This window comes from Moschus berezovskii, chromosome 14, assembly GCF_049115385.1.
Source record: "Moschus berezovskii isolate FMDL1 chromosome 14, NW_MosBer_1.0, whole genome shotgun sequence".
Taxonomy (NCBI): domain Eukaryota; kingdom Metazoa; phylum Chordata; class Mammalia; order Artiodactyla; family Moschidae; genus Moschus; species Moschus berezovskii.
This window is the reverse complement of record NC_142473.1, coordinates 75638627-75658800: the sequence shown is the minus strand read 5'-3', so window position 1 is coordinate 75658800 and position 20174 is coordinate 75638627.

Sequence of the window (20174 nt, the reverse complement as noted above, 5' to 3'; positions counted from 1 at the left end):
CTTTAGGGCTCTGTTTGCTTAAATGTAAAATAAATATCATCATAGTACCTTTCTCATTGGATCATTATGGGATTGTTATACGAATTCAATAATTTAATATAAAGTGGGTGCTTAGTGCCTGCAGACATAAATGTTGCTTTTTTTTTTTTTTTTGGTTGTTGTTTGTTTTTTTCAACTGGGGGGATTTGGGTCCACTCTGAGCACAAAGCTCCCATGCTAATAGGATTTGCCTGGTTTAGGCATTTCCATAAACTTGAAGAGGTTTTTAACTGATCACCTTTTGAGTATGTCAAAAGAAGCTATAAAGTATGAATAACCACTTGTTCTGTAAAAAGGGCTACACTACTTACCATCACTCAGTAGTGAGAAATTGATCATAAACTGCCATAACAGGCAAAAGATCAGACTCTCAGTCTGTTTCCTCCTGACCTGGGGAACTGACCATAACCAATAACTGTTCAGATGAAATCTCAGTTCTTGATTTATCTTGATCCAATTCTTTTTCCTAAGTTATTTTTGTTGTTGTTGCTGTTGTTTGTTTGTTCATTTGTTTTGTTTAATGTTTTCTAAAACCCTTGCCTAAATTCTGAGTTTTGTTTGTATACCCCAGAAATGGCTGCTAAGTGTGTAGCATGTAGCATAGTCTATGCCGGCAACTCTCAACTACTCTTCTACTCCAGAATGTCCCAGTAACATGACAGACTCTCAAACTGTGTTCACTTGAATTCATTAGAGACTTCTTTATTTTTGTAACCACTCTATAAACTGCCTTCTTTCTCTCTGCAGCAAGAGTAGAGTATAAATACTCCTTTGACAGGTACACACTTTTCCTGTCCAGGAGAACATTTCTCCTTCACACTTGACCAAGGATGACATTTGCTGTGTAACTCTGTTAAATGTCCTTCTATTGAAAGAAACTGGTATCAGTCCCACTTCAGTATCCTTCTGCCCAGTTTTAGGAGGGCTGCAGATTATTCCAGTCACAATGGAATACATCCAAAAACACATCATTGTGTTATTGTCTGCGTCCTGAATGAGTGGCTTTGTGAGTTGAATTTATGCCTGGGAAAGCTACAGAATAACCACCTCCCTTTCATTTCACCAGATGGGCCTTTGTGATTAAGATATTTAAATGTCATCTACTCTGTAACTGGAATTTTGAGGAAACTAGTGTTTTTTGGAAAAAACAAAACTTTCCTGCTCTAGGAAATTATATGAAAGGTTTCATTGATCCAATTGTGCTGGGAATATGGTATTTTTCTCCAAAGAGTGGAAATAGGTAAATATAAAAGATGATGAGAGCATCCATGTAAAAGAAAGCTAATTCAACCCTGCCTTAAAGAGATGATTGTAGGAATGGGTAGTTATAAATCCAATTGTATGTGGATATATTAGAAGATGTTTCCTAGGTGAAACACATAAGATATCAAACCCATTTATTGTGATTCCAAGAGAAGAACTTTTCATCTGTTGTTGATTTCATATCATATTCGGCTACAGACTTCAAAGACTCTTAAAGGTACTAAATGGCGCTAAGGATAAATTCAGACTTACTAAACTCCATTCACAGTAAGGGTATGTACTTGAAATCATACTTTGAATATAAGACCACAGAATATTCAAAGATGTCATTAGTTAGCTGGTGCCCTACACTTAAAAAGATTGGTGATGACAGGAGTTAACATACCAACCACCTCTATATTGGCTGACTGTAACTAGAGACAAGATCTGTTTTGCCAAAATTTTGTACTCTAATGGCAGGAATTGTAATTCACTTATCCATACATGCATTTAGTTTTTTACTCATTGAGTAGATTAACTTTATATATTAGGAGACTGTTAAGGGCTGTGCATTATAGAATATTAGGTCCTGGAGTGCAAGTAAATGAAATAGATATGACCCCTTCCCTCAAAGAATTTGTGACACTCTGGGCTATGTTGCTTTTGTTCAGTAGCTAAGTAACGTTCAACTCTTTGTGACCTAATGGGCTGCAGCACATCAGCCTCCACTGTCCTTCACTATCTCCCAGTTTGCTCAGACTTATGTCCATTGAGTCGGTGATGCTGTCGAACCATTTCATCCTCTGCCACTCGTTTCTCCCTTTTGCCTTCAGTCCTTCCAGCATCAGGGTCTTTTCCAGTGAATTAACTCTTCACATCAGGTGGCCAACGTATTTAAGCTTCAGTTTCAGCATCAGTCCTTCCAATGAGTATTCAGGGTTGATTTCCTTTAGGATTGGCTGGTTTGATCTCCTTGCTGTCCAAGGAACTCTCAAGAATCTTCTCTAGCACCACAATTCAAAAGCACCAATTCTTCAGTCCTTAGCCTCCTTTATGGCCCAACTCTCACATCCATACATGACTATGGGATGTGACGATAGGAAAACCATAACTTTGACTCTAAGGACCTTTGTCAGCAAAGTGGTGTCTCTCTTTTATAATATGCTGTCTAGGTTTGTCATAGCTTTCCTTCCAAAGAGCAAGGAAAGAGCTGACAAAGTATCATCATGAGGAAAGATACTGAGTTCCCTGGAACATATGGCAAAGAAAATGAGTCTAGTATGATGGTTCAGGAAAAGCTTCCCTGAGTAAATAAGTAGGTTGGGAACTAAGGATGAGGGACAGTTGGACAAGTCAACAGTTAGGGATCAGAGAACATGTGTAAATTATTCCAGAAAGAAGAAATACCATATGGAAGAATTAAAGAAGTAGTAAAGTGTAGTGACTTCATGGAAATGAAAAAGGTAGCAAATAGATGAAATCAAGGGCATGAAAGGCAAGAGACCATGAGATATGGTGATTTCAGGGTTAATCAGCTTCAGCATGACTGACAGTTTGGGCCAAATAATCCTTTGTTGTGAGAAATTTTCCTGTGTGATATCAAATATGTAGCAATGTCTGTGGCCTCTGAAAAAGGTCACATATTCTTGACGGCTTTTGACAATCAAAACTGTCTCCCAACATTGCCAAACATCCCCTGAAATGCAAAATCTACACCCAGGTAATAAGTAGAGCATAGAGTCAATGCAGTACTGAAGCCTGGTACTGGTTGGCTTTGTCAGAGCCTTGCTAGAAATGTAAAGGTTTGTTCTGGGAGGCAATGGAAAACCATGAAGAATTTTAAGTTGGAGAGTGATGGAAGATTTGTACTGAAAGAAAAATAACTCTGATCACAAATATGAGCCGGTGAGCTGTAGAAAGACAGAGTGGATCTGGAAGTTCAGTGGGGAGACCAATACAATCATAAATGGAAGAAATGATGGTGACTGGGATAGAGAGGGGTGGAAAGAGAGAAACGGAGTGATCTGAGGGCTCTCCCAGAAGCGAAAGCTGGTTTTGGTGATGGATGCAACATGGGCTTTGGAATAGAAAGAATTACGTGCAGATGCCCATTCCCATATTTTACTGTTTTGTCTTTTAGTTTCACACCCTTCTCTGATATGTCCTCCACAGCTTTCTTCTTTTTTTTCCCCACTTATAACAGCTTTATTGAAGCATAATCATATACCATGAGATTCAGCCATTTAAGTAGAAGGAAGGTTCAAAAGGGATATAAGCATATATATAGGGGATATATGTATACATATAGCTGATACACATTGTACAGCAGAAACTAACACGTCATTTTAAAGCGATTATACTCCAATTAAAAATAAATTAAAACGCAAGCTGTCTTCTGCCTTATGACTTTCCTCAGCCCTTCCAGCTAGCCCTCTGCATCCACTTGACTTTCTGACTTGGGTAATAGGCAGTTATGTTAGTATTTACTAAAATAATAAGCATGAGAATAAGAAAAAAGATACTTTGTCAGGAGAAAGATAATTCAGTTGTGTTTGGGATTTAAGTTTTGAGGGCCCTGTGTGATGACCAAATGGAGCTAAAAGATAGAGAGAGGCTACCAGCAGAAGCAGAGTTTCTAAGATGAGCATGGACTGGCGATCTAAGGACGGAGGCACTTCCACACTGGTCCTTAACTAGTTCTCCAGGAAAGAACTATTTGATTTTCACAGTTCTCACTATTTTATAGTCACTGTATCTCCCTGGACAATGACTTACACACTACGTAGAAATCATTGATGGAAAGAGAATGGAGAGGAATCTTTTACTGGACACTCCGTAGTTATACACGGAAACCGTAAATTCAACAGGAGATATTTGAGAACAGAACTAGTAGTATATGTGAACAATAGACTTTAGTATCAGAAATTAAGTGCTATTCTGATTAGTAGTTGCTTCAAGATATTATCAAGGATGCTTTCTTTCCATCATGGTTATCCAGTCCCTCTTTCTGGAATCCTTTCCTACTAATTTTATCATGTCCTTTCATTCCACGATTGGAGCAATAAAAGCACTTAAGTAAATCCCTGCCACCTCACAGAGAATTGCATTTCATTGACTGCTGAACTCCCTACCAATTACCCTGAAAAAAATTATAATTGGCATTGCTATTTAGTTAGTGCCTTTTTCCACATTCCAAATCTTTATGCTTGCTGCACACTGCTTTTGATATCCAGAATCATCATGCTGGTTACAGATACCTTGTGACAGGTGTGCACGACACGAATGCTGTGCTGACCTGTCAAATCACTGAAAATGCCCTCAAGCCAGGGTCTTGCCTTCCTTGGAACCTTTGCTTGTTAATATTCAGAGTCTGCACAGCCGTTTTATGAGTGATTAGAATGGGAAATCTACCCAGACACAATTCTTCCAATAGCCAAAGTGAAATCAGAAAACCAGGCATACATTGATAAGTCAAGTCAATTCATCTCCTAGAATCAAAGAAAATATTTTTCTTCAATCTGCTTTAGCAGCAGAACTGTAGGCTAGCCATATGTGAGAGGTGATTGCAGCAGTTTCATTAAACAGGGCTGTCATGTGATAAAAGGTCTTTAAAGAAATATGATCTGAGCCAAGGAGCATATAATTGCATGGATAGCTGTGATCTTCTCTCTGAGTGAATGCAGGCAGATTGTTTTCAGTGTTGCCATTCAAGTTATGGAAGACTTTACAATTGCTAGAATATTGGCATCCCTATGGAAAGCAGGAATATTCCAGATAAGATATTGTTGCACCTCTGAGTAGCTATAGCAGGAATTGTGTGGGCCATATTAAATTTGGTTCAGATTGGCAAATATTGAAGCATCAAGATCTTCTCTGTGCTTTCAGGTGGCCTATAAGGTTGAGAGACAATGTAATATATGTCACCTCTGGAAACTGCCTGCCTGAATTCAGATCCCAACTAACTCCTGGTCCCTCAGTTTCCTCACCTGTAAAATGAAGAAGATGATAATAACAGTCCTACTCCCACAGAGCTGTGAAGATTAAATGTGTTTGCATTTGTATGGAATGCCTGCCACACTGAAATGCTATATTGGACTTTGCTCTTGTCATTGGTGAAGGCAGAACATATACATAGTTGTGATATGGTGCAATGGCAAAAGAACATATTTAGCAAACAAGTGATAGAGAAAAGAGACTGTTTAACTCCACTGTGGAAAGTAAGGCTGGTATAATATTTTAAAAGAAGAAAGTGAAAATCGCTCAGTCGTGTCCAACTCTTTGTGACCCCATGGACTATACAGTCCATGGAATTCTCCAGACCAGAATACTGGAGTGGGTAGCTATTCCCTTCTCCAGGGGATCTTCCCAACCCAGGGATTAAACCAAGGTATCTTGCATTGCAGGCAGATTCTTTACCAGCTGAGCCACAAGGGAAATCCTTAAAGGAAGAAGAGAAATATAATATATAGACAAGTGAGAGACAGCGTCCTATGCACAGAGAACTGCAATTGTGAAGATGAAAAAAGATTAGGTATTATGGTTTTGTTGACGAAGTATGAAAACTTTGACCATGATTTCAATGTTGGAGAAGGAAATGGCAACCCACTCCAGTATTCTTGCCTGGAGAAGTCCATGGACAGAGGAGCCTGGTGGGCTCCAGTCTATGGGATCACAAAGAGTTGGACATGACTAAGTGATTAACTTTCTTCTCAGATGGAGAAATAATGGACAGAGTTTATGTAATGAAGTTTATTGAGTTTGATGGTAAAATGAAAAATTACTCTAGTGTGTATTGATTCTAATTTAGAAATTGTAAGTGTATCTTGGGTTTCTTAATCCAGTATTTACTTTAACCAGATGCCATTATGTTTGGCACCATGTGAAAAATGATATTAGAGAACTAACCTATATCACTCTCAGACGGATCTTAAACCTCCAATAAGATTCATTGGCCAGTGAAATAGAATATGATGGTAGAATTATAAATGCACTGAACTCTAAGCCAGAAGGAAAGAAAAACTTTGTTTGACCAAGATTGGACATAAGGAAATGTCCTCTGAAAAACTATAATTCATGTGAAATATTAATAATTAAATGTATGAATAGTCCTTGAAATTAAGTTTCTCCAAAGAAAAGATACCCAGATAAGAATTCAGTGTATCCTATATTGGGTAGAAGAAGAAAAATAATAAGCATCATAATGTTCAAATGTATAGACATAGTTTTTAGATCATCTAGAGGAGCTTTGTTCTATAATAAAACCCTCTGCCAGGCATTCAAGTCCCAGTCATGCTGGTTTGCACAACATGATCTGAGAAACAGAAGTTCTACATAAGTGACTAGAGAACACCATGGAGACTGCCGAAGGATTCTATGCTCCCTACTCCATCCTGAACACAGCTTCGGGCTCATTTATCTATTATGTATGAGGATCCGATCTGGATATTTGCTTGAAGAAAAGGGGTAAAGCCTAATAGATTTTAGAAAACAACATCTGGATTGAGTCACTTCCAAATCTCTTTCAAATTAAAAATAAAAATCTAGTTAAATTTTTCATCTCAGTCACGAAATGTGATTATCTCTTCCAATACTTGCCACAATCCTAAACTCTGATTTTGTTTTCTAGCATAAGAATTCAAATTAAAAAAAAGAAAAGAAACAAAAAAACTAGAGTTTCTATGATTTTGTCTCATTTGGACAAAGGGCATTCTCCAAATCTTTCTTGTGGCCGCCTTTGGTGACTTTTCTCCCTCTACATCTTTCCTATTCCAAGTGATTTCTTAGACCTTCCACTGAGGCCCCAGAGGCTTATTTCCTGGCCTCCTGTAAATCAGCCTGGGACTTCTGCAAGGAAAGCTGTCTGCATCTCTAGATAAGTCACTGTTTTGCCATCTCTGTTATTAGTATTTTTTCATTCCTTTCCTATACCCAAATAGTAATCTGTCTTCTCTCTCCTTCATCAATTATCTTCACAGTTAAACTGAACCTTATGTCAGCTTTTCCTGTTGAACCAACAACCACAAAACCTCTATGAAGGTTTCCAGCAATTAACATCTCCTGGTTTTGGATCAGCTAGAAGGCTCTGTTTATCTTCACAGGTCTTATTGCAGAGTCTGGGGTCAGCTGAATGTCAGGATGTGTGGACTGACTTCAACTGGAGGAAGCCAGAAACTTGGGCCTCTGCCCCTCCTGCTTTTCATTCTCCAAAACTTTCACCCTAGACAAGTTCTCATGGTGCAGAGAGCCAGAGAAACACTTGAGGCTCAGGTTTAGAACTGGCCGACTATCATTTTTTATTCATTCTAGTAACCAAAGCAAGTCCCCTGGCCAAGCCCAGAGTCTGGGCAGATCACCGCACACACAGCTGGAGAGGATTGCACAATTACAGAAGGGCGAAGAAACAGGCCTCTTACTGCTCTCTGCCCATGCCTTTATGCAGAGCACCAGGAGGTGTTTCGGATTTCTCTAAGGATTATGTTAAGTATAAAAAAGCAAGTGTGTCTGTGAGAAGGTGCTGGGGGAGGTCTCGCTTGCTTGTGCATTTTTTAAAACTAAATTTTATTGAAATATAATTCCTTAAAATGTTGTATTAGTTTCTGCTGTACAGCAAAATGAATCACTTAAGTGTATGCATTATCCCCTTTTTTAAAAATTTCCTTTTCAATTAGGTCAGAACAGAGCACTGAGTACAGTTCCCTGCACTGTAGAGCAGGTTCTTGTCAGTTATCCGTTTTATACATGGCAGTGAAGAAAGCTGAGTGCCGAAGAATGGATGCTTCTGAACTGTGGTGCTGGAGAAGACTCTTGAGAGTCCCTTGTACCGCAAGGAGATCCAACCGGTCCATTCTAAAGGAGATCAGTCCTGGGTGTTCATTGGAAGGACTGATGCTAAAGCTGAAACTCCAATACTTTGGCCACCTCATGCGACGAGTTGACTCACTGGAAAAGAGTCTGATGCTGGGAGGGATTGGGGGCAGGAGGAGAAGGGGACGCCAGAGAGTGAGATGGCTGGATGGCATCACCTACTCGATGAACATGAGTTTGAGTGAACTCTGGGAGTTGGTGATGGACAGGGAGGCCTGGCGTGCTGTGATTCATGGGGTCGCGGAGAGTCGGACACGACTGAGCGACTGAACTGAACTGAACTGTGTATACACGTCAGTCCAGCCTCCCAACTCATCCCCCTCTGTCCTTCCCCGCTTTGTATCCATAAATTTACTCTTTATATCTGTGTCTCTATTTCTGCTTTGCAAATAAATTCGTCTGTATTATTTTTCTAGAGTCCGCATTTGAGCAAGGTTATATTATATTTGATTTTCTCCTTCTGACTTCACTCTCTGTGGCAGTCTCTAGGTCTGTCCACATCTCTTCAAATGACGCTATTTTGTTCCTTGTTTTGTCTAATATTCCACTGTGTGTGTGTGTGTATATATATATAATATCTTGTTGTCCACTCCTCTATGGATAGACATTTAGGTTGCTTTCATATCCTGGCTATTATGAACAGCGCTACAGTGAACCCTGGGATGCATGCATCTTTTTGGAATTGTGACTTTCTCCAGGTATATGCCCAGGAGTGTGATTGCTAGATAATGTAGTGGCTCTGTTTTTAGTGTTTTGAGGAACATTCACACTCTTCTCCATAGTGGCTTTATCAATTTACATTCCCACCAACAGTACAGGAGGATCCCCCTTTTCTCCACATCCTCTCCAGCGTTTCTTATTTGTAGATTTTTTGATGATGGCCATGTTGGTTGATGTGAGTTGATACCTCACTGCAGTTTTGATTTTCAGTTCTCTAATAATTAGCAGTGTTGAACATCTCTTCATGTGTTTGTTGACCATCCGTATGTCTTCTTTGGAGAAATGTCTGTTTAGATCTTCTGCCTATTTTTTGATTGGGTTGTTTGTTTTTTGGTATTGGGCTGTTTGTGTACTTTGGAGATTAATCCCTTGTTGGTTGCTTTGTTTACAAGTATATTCTCCCATTTTGAGACAAAGCAGGTAAGAATATACAATGGAGAAAAGACAGTCTCTTCAATTATTGGTGCTGGGAAAACTGGACAGTTTCAGGAAAAGAATGAAATTAAAACACTCCCTAATGCCTTGCACAGAAATGAACTCACAATGGATCAAAGACCTAAATGTAATCCCAGACTATAAAACTGTTATAGGAAAACATAGACACTTTTGGACATAAATTTCAGCAAGATCTTTTTTGTTCCACCTCCTAGGGTAATTAAAATTTAAAAAATAAATAGGATCTAATTAGTCTTAAAAGCTATTACAGAGCAAAGGAAATCATAAGCAAAACAAAAAGACAGTCCTCAGAATGGGAGAAAATAACTCTCATGCAATTTTGACATCAGTCATAGAGCAGAAATCAAATCTGCCTTCTTCACTTAATCTTTGCATTTACAGTATTTCATTGGTAGATATTGATGTAGCAAAACAGCAAATAACCTGACATTCCAACTCTCCACATGTAATGATTAAAGGAACAGGGAAAAATCATACTTTCCTAGGCTCCAGCACTTTCCGAAGATGATGTAACTAGGTTCTGAGTCATGTTAAATTAAGCCACCGAATTCTTTCCCTCTCTATATCTGACCAACTTCACAAGAATAATATGAGGCCATGCTGTTTTCAGAACACTGTTGAGAGACGCACAGTAAGTGGTTTAATTTTTAGGCTCTTTTCTCTGACTTTGAAATGGCTGAGACACCTTGGATGTTGTATGGCAAAACCAACCAATATAATATTATAAAGTAATTAGTCTCCAATAAAAAAATTAAAAAAAAAAAGAAAATTTGTTTTGTAAAAAATAGCGAAGATATAAGTGCATGCACAGATGTATGTTTACATATATATACACACATACATATGAGTGTTATATGTCATATATATTGTATGACATGTGTATAGTATGTATACATAATTTCACATTCAGCGCCTGAAAAATCTGCTCAGAGTGATGGTCTGCTCAGAGTAGGACCTTCAGAAGTATTGATTGAATAAATATCCTTTGACACTTATTCATTCATTTATATTTTAACCAATATTGAACCAGTAAATATTATAAAACCAGTAAAAGTGCCGATATTTACTGGTTCAATATTGGTTAAAATATTAAAGTTAGATGCCTATGGTCTGAAATATAAAAGTTGCATAAGTTATTTAAAAACCATAGTCCAAATTTAATAAAAAATGCTTGAGAAAGAAATACATTTATATATGTACGCTGGTTAGCCCATTGTTGGACACAGAGTAGCTTGTGGAGAAAAAATAAAGAAAGAAATGATTTGGGAGAATGTCATTGAAACACATATGTTGTCATATGTGAAATGAATCACTAGTTCAGGGTCAATGCATGTTATAGGATGCTCGGGGCTGGCATGCGGGGATGACCCAGAGGGAGGATTAAGGGAGGAGGGAGGTGGGAGGGGGGTTCAGGAGGGGGAACTTATGTAAACCCGGGGCGAATTCATTTCAATGTATGGCAAAACCAACCAATATAATATTGTAAAATAATTTGCCTCCAATAAAAAATAAATTAATTACTAGAACAGTCTTTGGGACTCTATGGGAGAGGGTGAGGGTGGGATGATTTGGGAGAATGACATTGAAAGACGTATGTTGTCATATGTGAAACGAATCACTAGTTCAGGGTCAATGCATGTTATAGGATGCTCGGGGCTGGCATGCGGGGATGACCCAGAGGGAGGATAAAGGGAGGAGGGAGGTGGGAGGGGGGTTCAGGAGGGGGAACTTATGTAAACCCGGAGCAAATTCATATCAATGTATGGCAAAACCAACCAATATAATATTGTAAAATAATTTGCCTCCAATAAAAAATAAATTAACTACATAAAAAAAAAATAAAAATAAATTAATTACAAAAAAAAGAAAATTCAGCATGCAGTAGTAGCTGCAGTGGCAACAAAACCCAAACAAAAATTCCCCTGGAGTATTGTCAGTGTGATGTAAGACATAGACATGTGTGTGTTCCTGGGAAGAGGCTGGGGGGAATGGAGGGCAGAGGGGGCTGAGTCTGAAGGGTGGATGCGGAGTTCATGTCGGAAGGATGGTGGGTGGGCAGAAGGCGGCTTGTTAAAAGGCTGCAGGACAAAGTACCCAACTGAAGCCAAGCACTGACATCTGAACTAAAATATAGGGGCAGACACAGACCTGAGATCCACAGAATAAGCAAGACAATGAGCATTAGAGTGGCTAGCAGTAACAGGGCAGCAAGAGTGTCATTGGGCATGGTTTTAAGGGTACCACCTTAAACAGGAAGTCTAGTGTCAGGTACGAACAGGGTCAGAAATCTACAGCACTGAGCCCACTGTGGAGGAGGGAAGTCTTATATTCATACATAAGCTACTGAATTAATTCCTATAATACTTAGTATGCACTGCTACACAATTCTGGATTAGAAGTACTTTTCCCTCACTTCATACTTTCCCATAACATTCCCCTAGTTTACTTTCAGGATTCCTAAAAATAAAGTTAAAAAAACAACCACAACAAAATAACCCCAAAGAATATTGTGTCCGAGTCTCTGTTTAGTAAAACGTACTTCCTATTATCTCCACTGCAGCTGTGGAGTTGGATATTACTATCACCACTTCACAGGGAGAATATGGGGCTCAGAAAATAAACGTGCCAATGTAAGTTTATTCTGCTTAGTGAGTCACAGAAAAGGGGTTTGAAGAATCCTGGGTCCGCGTCCCTCAGCCTCCTTCCTTGAATTGCACAGTGACTAGGGTCAGAGTAGGGACACGATGCAAAAGAAAGGGTGACCAGCATCTTTCAGTTCAGAGCCACTGTGCTCAAAGAACATGGTAGAAGGACCATGGGAGGGTGCGAAGGCAGGCGAGGGCATGTGAAAGGCAGATAGAAGATAGTCTGAGAAAATGAGAGTAATATGTCCACGATCACACATCCAGAACCTACTTACTAAGCTCCATCAGGGCCAGGCTCAAGGAGCATGAGTCTACAGGCTAACACAGCCGCAGCAAATCGAAGGGAACAATGTCTATTCAGCTGAACAGCAAGTTTAACAAATGCAGAGTCAACAAACGTATGAGACAAGGGTACTTATGTCTCTAGGAAAATAATCCTTAGCTTTCTGAGTCTTCTATCCCTGTCCTGGTTGGCATTTTATTTTTACATTACTTTTTGTATTTTTAATTGAAATATAATTGCTTTACACTGTCGTGTTACTTTCTATTGATCAATGAAGTGAACCAGCTATATGTATACATATATCCTCTCTCTCTCAGACCTACCTCCCACTCCCTCCCATTCCACCCATCTAGGTCATCACACATTTCCTTGTAATTATCCTCGGATACTTCCTGGAGGAGAAAGTCTTTAAGAAATGTACTTTCTTAAGCATACACTTGTCCATAAGCAGCAGTCATTTAACTGGGAATACTTGAACTGCAATATTTTTGTATGCAAAGTACCATACTTAGAGCCTTTTTGTGCAATGTCTTTGTTTTAAGTTTCTTCCATGACCAATTAAGAAGAAGCCAGTATCCCAAGGAATGGCATTCATCAGGAGGCTAACTGTTCTATTGCCTTGTTTGAACAAGGATGATTCAGAGAAGCCTCTATACAGTATATCTGCTTGGTTTCCTTACCCCCAAAGAAAAAGCTCAGGGTAATTGGCTGTTTATTGTATAACAACTAGTACCTGAATATTTATCACACACTATCTCATTTAATACTCTCAATACTTCATGCAGGAAGTTTCTATGATTTTTATCTACATTGAAGTGATGTTGAAATTAAGGCTTGGAAAGTGAAAATAATTTATCCAAGATTGCTCATCTAGTATCAGAGGCAGAATTCCAAGCTGTCTTGTGACTCCCAAGCCCCTATCCTTGACAAAAAAATCACAGGTCAAAAAGGAAGTCTTTTCAGGGCTGCGTTCTTCATTTTCTGAACTGGCATTTTATTCACACCACCAGTTCTTTATTTTCTTACTATTCCCTTTTCTTTCTTCCCTCTTCTCTGGATTTTTTTTCTTTTAAAAACATATTTTCAAATTATTAAAGTCAAGACCAGATTAGCCTACTAGGTAAAAAGTAAATGACATATCCTCATCTCCCTATCCAAGTGCCACAGCTTCTTTAAAGCCCTCCCAAATTATCACACTCAGGCGGTTTCTTTTTAAAAAAATAATTTATTTTTTAATTGAAGGATGATTGCTTTACAGAATTTTATTGTTTTTCTGTCAAATCTCTGTCATTGACCTTTGCCCACCCTTATAGGGCTCTTAACACAAGAATGCCATTTCTTTCACGAAAGCTGTGTTTTGAATATCTGGTAGGCAGTAACAAGATATGACCCATACTGATGGTCACATCTATAGGACTGATATCTAGGAGGTTCTCTCCTCAGTGAAGACAAGGTCAACCATAGCACAGTGAAGGCAAGGCAGAACTTTTGTTCAGGTAGCCTGGGAAATGTGGAGGAAACGGCAAAACATTCCCAGTTGGGTGGGTGACTGGGAAGAGAAGCTGCAGCTTGGAAGGAGTAAATCAATGAGGAGAAAGAGCAGTGGTGAGGAAGAAAGCAGAGGTTATTAGGCCAGAGGCTGCAGAGCAAGAACTGGCCTATGGTCCATGTGCTGTGTGGAGGTTGCCCAAGCAGAGATACAGCTGGAAGTGGAGTCCATAGAAGAGAAGGATAGGAAGGGGGTCTAAAGAAGAGAAAGCCCAGAAGGGAATTGTGAAGATCCTAGATGGAGACATTGTCAGACTAAATGCAGTTTGGGAGTAGTTTCAGGCTGCCTGAAACAGAGAGAGATCCCAATCTGAAGCCTTTCTCTAGCACATAAGAAATGGGAGCTGTGGTCAACACAGTCTCGTCTGAGAAAACTTTCTCTGCATCACCACCATTCCCCAGCAGGAACGGGATCCCAGGTGAGTTGAAGACCAACCTGGGCTTCCCCAGCTCTAAACTTAACTCAATTTCTTCAATGCTAGTCTGTAAACTTAAAGGATTTTCGAATTATCTATCCACACACACACACACATACACATGGCTTCCCCAGTGGCTCAGCAGTAAAGAATCTGCCTGCAGTGCAGGAGACCTGGGTTTGATCCCTGGGTCGGGAGGTTCCCCTGGAGAAGGAAAAGGCAACACTCAGTATTATTGCCTGGAAAAATCCCAAGGACAGAGAAGCCTGGTGGGCTACAGCCCATAGTGTTACAAAGAGTCAGATAGGACTGAGCGACTAAACTACCAGTATTCTGGCCTGGGAATTCCCATGGACAGAGGAACCTGGTGGGCTACAACCCATGGGGTCACAAGAGTCAGATACGACTGAGCAACTAAACAGCAATAACATATACACATATACACATGTACATGCATATGCACACACACACACACACACACACACACACAAACGCACCTGCAAGCATGAAAATAGGTAAAGTGTGCACAAAGGTCTTTAATGAAATGTTGTCCTCTTTTGCTTTGGTTAAGGATGAGCTGATAATGTGCCAATGGAATCACATCTGCTCTTGATATCTTTAGCCACAAATACATCTATTAGACTTTAAATTCAGAGACTAGCTTCTTAATGTTTGTTAAGATCCAATGTTTGTTTCTGCTTTCTTTTCTGTTGCTGTTGTTTGATTGATTTTGTTTCCAACATTTTCAACTTCTCTGCGTGATGTCTGGGGTGTCTAGTAGAAAGCAATAATAAAAATAACAGCAACCACTGAAGGCTTCTTTGCCACGCACCAGATTCTACTGTAAGTGCTTTACCTGTGTGATGGCTTTTCATCCTCACAACATCCCTAAGAGGTTGATACTATTGTTACACTGATTTTACAGGTGAAGGAAATAAGATGCTTGGAGGAATAGAAGTAGATATTTGTAGTAGCTCTCCTTAGCAAATGAGAAAATCAAGGGATCTAGAGATCAAATAATGAGGCTAAATGACAGTGAGTGGTAGAGTTTAGACTCAAAACCAGATATTCCCCTTTCAAGTATTTAAGAATTTCCCAAATATTGGCACTTCTCCTTCTGTGATAATAAGGCTATGAAAACATTGTCAGCCAGAGATTTTACAGGTAGACATTCCATCTTTGCATGTGCCTAAATAAGATCAAACACGTAAAATGTTTTTGTATGAGGCTCTCTTTGAAAGATATTCCATCTCTCTTCCAATATTTGCTGACAAGACAAAAAGTGTTTTTTGCTTAGTTAATGTGTCTTAAATACTTTAAAGACTTACTTGGGTGAAATATTTGCCCTAGACAGTCTTCCCTAGTGGCTTAGATGGTAAAAGAGTCTGCCTGCAATGCTGGAGACCTGGGTTTGATCCCTGGGTCAGGAAGATTGGCTGGAGAAGGGAATGGAAACCCACTTCAGTATTCTTGCCTGGAAAGTTCCATGGATGGAGGAGCCTAGCGGACTCCAATCTGTGGGATTCCACAGAGTCAGACACACCAGAGCGACTAACAGACACACACACTCTGGAAAGCAAATTTTCTCTGTAGTTGGATCCCTTTCCCGGGCTTAAGGTTTTTATTTTTGTTTTTATTATTGAGTCACTAAATCATGTCCAAATCATTGAGACCCCATGAACTATAACCTTCCAGTCTTCTCTGTCTGTGGGATTTCCCAAGTGTGAATACTGGAGTGGTTTGACATTTCCTTCTCCAGGGGATCTTCCCGACTCAGGGAATGAACCCACATCTCTTGCTTGGCAGGCAGACTCTTTACCACTGAGTCACGTGGGAAGCACTTTTGTTGATTACAAGAGATTATTATTCTTGATACACTAAATCCTAGACCAGGAATCAATAAGCATTTTCAATAAGAGTCTTATAGTAGTTTCTTATTGTTGCTGTAACTCAAAAACTTAGTGGCTTAATTTAGCACTAAGTTATTGTCTTCAAGTTCTGGAGGTCAGAAATCTGAAATCAGTCTCACTTGGCTTTAAACCAAGGTGTGAGAAGTCCTGCTTTTACCCTGGAGGCCCTGGGGGAGAATCCATTTCCCAGTTTCTAGAACCTACCTGAATTCCTTGGCTATGCTCCCTTCCTTCATCGTCAAAGCTAGCAGTGTAGAATAAGTTTTCCTCTTGACTTCTCCTTCCATTCTTACATCTTCTGACTCTGATCCTGTCTTAAGAACCCTTGTTATCCTTGAACATACATGCAATGTTAACCAAATCACCTGTTCTGGAAATTGGAATGTGGACATCTTTCAGGGGCCCTTTTTCTGCTCACCACAGGCCAGATAGTAAATAGTTTAGATTTTGCAGGTCAGTTTCTGTGGCTACTACTCAACTCAGCCATAGGTCATTTATAAACAAATGGGCATGACTGTGATCCAATAAAACTATTCACCAAAAGAGGCAATGATCCAGATTTGGCCCAGGGACTATATTCCGAAAGCCTCGGCCTAGACATACAGCATCTTATATGGATGCTCCTAAAAGATATTTCTGATAATGTTTCACTAAGTAAATAATTAAATATATACATAGATTGGTCAATCAATACATTAATCAATGATTGGAAGGAAGTTCTTAGATTTTTGAGTTTAGTGTTCTAAGGAAAAACTCCTAGGAATTTTATTCACTCACTCATTTTTGAATAGCTCCTAAATTCTGACCTCAATGTGAAATTAAATCTCACTCTGTAAGTCTCCTTCCTCTTACCCTAGAGCCTATATAAATACATTTATGCACATGGAATGCAGAGAATCACTATTGATTTGCTTTTATACTCCACATCATATAGAGCTTCTTTGGAGATATAAATGCCCATTGATATAAGACCAATTGTGCATTTTTCTAAAGTCATGAAAGAAGAAATTATGAGATTGATATTAACAAGTTTGCTATGATTTTATCTGTAAAACTCAGAAGAATTAAAGAGAGTTTGGAACATAGAGCAGAGACATCATAGAAGAAATGTTTGTATCCCATCTTCTTGCCTCCTAGTAACCAAACGAAGCCTCAGTGTTCCAAGTAAAGTAGAGCATCTCTGTCATCTATGCTCATCATTTTTTGATCCTTGCCATATGAATAGATTCATGATCTGACATTTGCTATTCTAGTCACAATAGCTCTTGTCTCAGAAATTCAGTTTTCAGTGTCTCATGAATTTAATACCTGCTCTATTATCAGAAGACTTGTAATAACTTATATTGCTGTGCCTTTTCCAAATTTCCTGTTCGTCTTAACCTTTCCACCCCTCCATGTGGGTGTACAGGATGGTTTGTGAGAAGGCAGGCTTATCCAACATACTTTCTTCAAGCGTCACATGTGCTAGAGTTACCATGTGACCAGATTTCAAGATCTCAAATGTGTCAGAAAGCTGATAGTTTCCACTGGATTTAGACCAAAACATAGGAAGCCAAATCAATGTACATGTGTGTAATCTGAGCCCTTTGAGGGTCTGTCCCAGTGGAAAATGTTATTATCTCCTTTACCCTTGACTCCCCAAAGTTATTTCTTTTAGTCATGGCAGCACCACCTGAAACCATAAGCAAACTCCCCATCTCTTATTTTCAAAACCAATGCTTCTTTGACTAAATTGCCAAGTTTCAGAATTGAACTTGAGAGACGTTCCACCTCTCAGCAATTTTCAGGCAATTGAGACCTACCTTGAGCCCCATGAATATGTGCAAATCCTCTGACTTGGGTGGCCAACATCCTTAGCTTTTACTTGTGCTAGAACTTGTCCCATCATGCAGATATTGCAAAGAGAACTGTGGGATTTAATTTGCAGGAATAGATATGGCAGAATAAATTATCTTGCATATCTAGAAGCCAATTTATGTTCTCAGTCCATGAAGTAATCCCTTTGACTTCCCACAGAATTGATCCAGAAATATTAACCAGCAATCGCAGAAAGTTAATTCTATATCTTGTCTAGTTTAATGTCACTTTAGCTCAGTTCAGTTCAGTTGAGTTCAGTCACTCAGTCGTGTCTGACTCTTTGAGACCCCATGGACTGCAGCACGCCAGGCCTCCCTGTCCATCACCAACTCCAGAGTTTACCCAGACTCATCATGCCCATCGAGTCGGTGATGCCATCCAGCCATCTCATCCTCTGTCATCCCCTTCTCCTCCCTCCCTAATCCTTCCCAGCATCAAGGTCTTTTCCAATGAGTCAGTTCTTTGTATGAGGTGGCCAAAGTATTGGAGTTTCAGCTTCAACATCAGTCCTTCCAATTAACACCCAGGACTGATCTCCTTTAGGATGGACTGGTTGGTTCTCCTTGCAGTCCAAGGGACTCTCAACAGTCTTCTCCAACACCACAGTTCAACAGCATCAATTCTTTGGTGCTCAGCTTTCTTCACAGTCCAACTCTATCATCCATACATTACTACATTAGCTCAAGACCACTTTAAATATATATGTATGTATATATATATATGACTACATACTAAAAATAGATACAAATAATAAATATTGAACAATATACTTATTAAGTTCAAATTTATAATTCTTCGGTCAGAGAACAACATTTGAAATCAGCTTTGACATCTAATTGTTACCATTTTGTCTTGACTAGAAATCAAAAAGGAAGTATGAGTTCATATGTATTAGAAATGTGGTAAAGAAACTTTTCTAGACTTTACAATACAATTTTAAGATTTTTTTTTATAAGTACAATGATGGAGAAGGCAATGGCACCCCACTCTAGTACTCTTGCCTGGAAAATCCCACGGGCGGAGGAGCCTAGTAGGCTGCAGTCCGTTGGGTCGTGAAGAGTCGGACATGGCTGAGTGACTTCACTTTCACTTTCATGCATTGGAGAAGGAAATGGCAACCCACTCCAGTGTTCTTGCCTGGAGAATCCCAGGGACGGGGGCTGCCGTCTATGAGGTCGCACAGAGTTGGACACGACTGAAGCGACTTAGCAGCAGCAGTCCAATGATGAAGGAAATGGCAACCCACTCCAGTATTCTTGCCTGGAGAATCCCATGGACAGAGGAGCCTGGTGGGATACTGTCCACGGGATTGGAAGAGTCAGACATGTGTTAGCAACGAAACCACCACCACTGCAGTAGTCCAAAAAAGCTCACAAAAAGAATAGTAGAAAAGTCTTCTTCCTTCCCTTCCGCCTCTCTTCCTCCCTCCCTCCTTTCCTTCCCTTATTCAACATATCATTGGCTACAATGTGCCAGTCTTCACTAATAATTCAAAATTACATTAGCATCATCAAACTTCTTACAGTTACTTGTGTTCCTTATTAAAAGTAAAAATCATTAAAAAACACCTAAAGGTTAATACAAAGTCTAAAATGTCTGTCAATATGATAGCACTATGGATTGTTGTGTGTTTGTTTACTTTTGCATAACTCTGATGCCATTAAAAGAGCAATCACGGAGCAGACGTGCTTAAATCTTTTCAGCATTTGATTGAACATGACATACTTTCACTAGAAGACTGTGTTCACTTGCTCAGAGTTGAATTTAAAAATGAAGAAAAGTGCAGAGTAACAAACTTGCAAACTGGAGACACTTTAAATATGTTTAAATATAGGTGCAGAAATGACAGGAGTCATTTTATCATAAAGTCTGACGTGTGCCCTCAAGTACAATTCGGCATAACACAAAATTAACACATTGGTGGTTTACATTATGTTAAAAATTTGGCATTAAATATAATTATTTAATATCATACATGTGATGTAATTGATTATAGTCTTCCCAGGGAATGCTGGGTAAAGAACACGCCTGCCAATGCAGTAGATTTAAGAGATGTGGATTCAATCCCTGCGTTGGGAAAATCCCCTGGAGGAGGACGTGGCAACCCGCTTCAGTATTATTGTCTGGAGAATCCCATGGACAGAGGGGCCTGGCTAACTACCGTCCATATAGTCTCAAAGAGTTGGACATGACT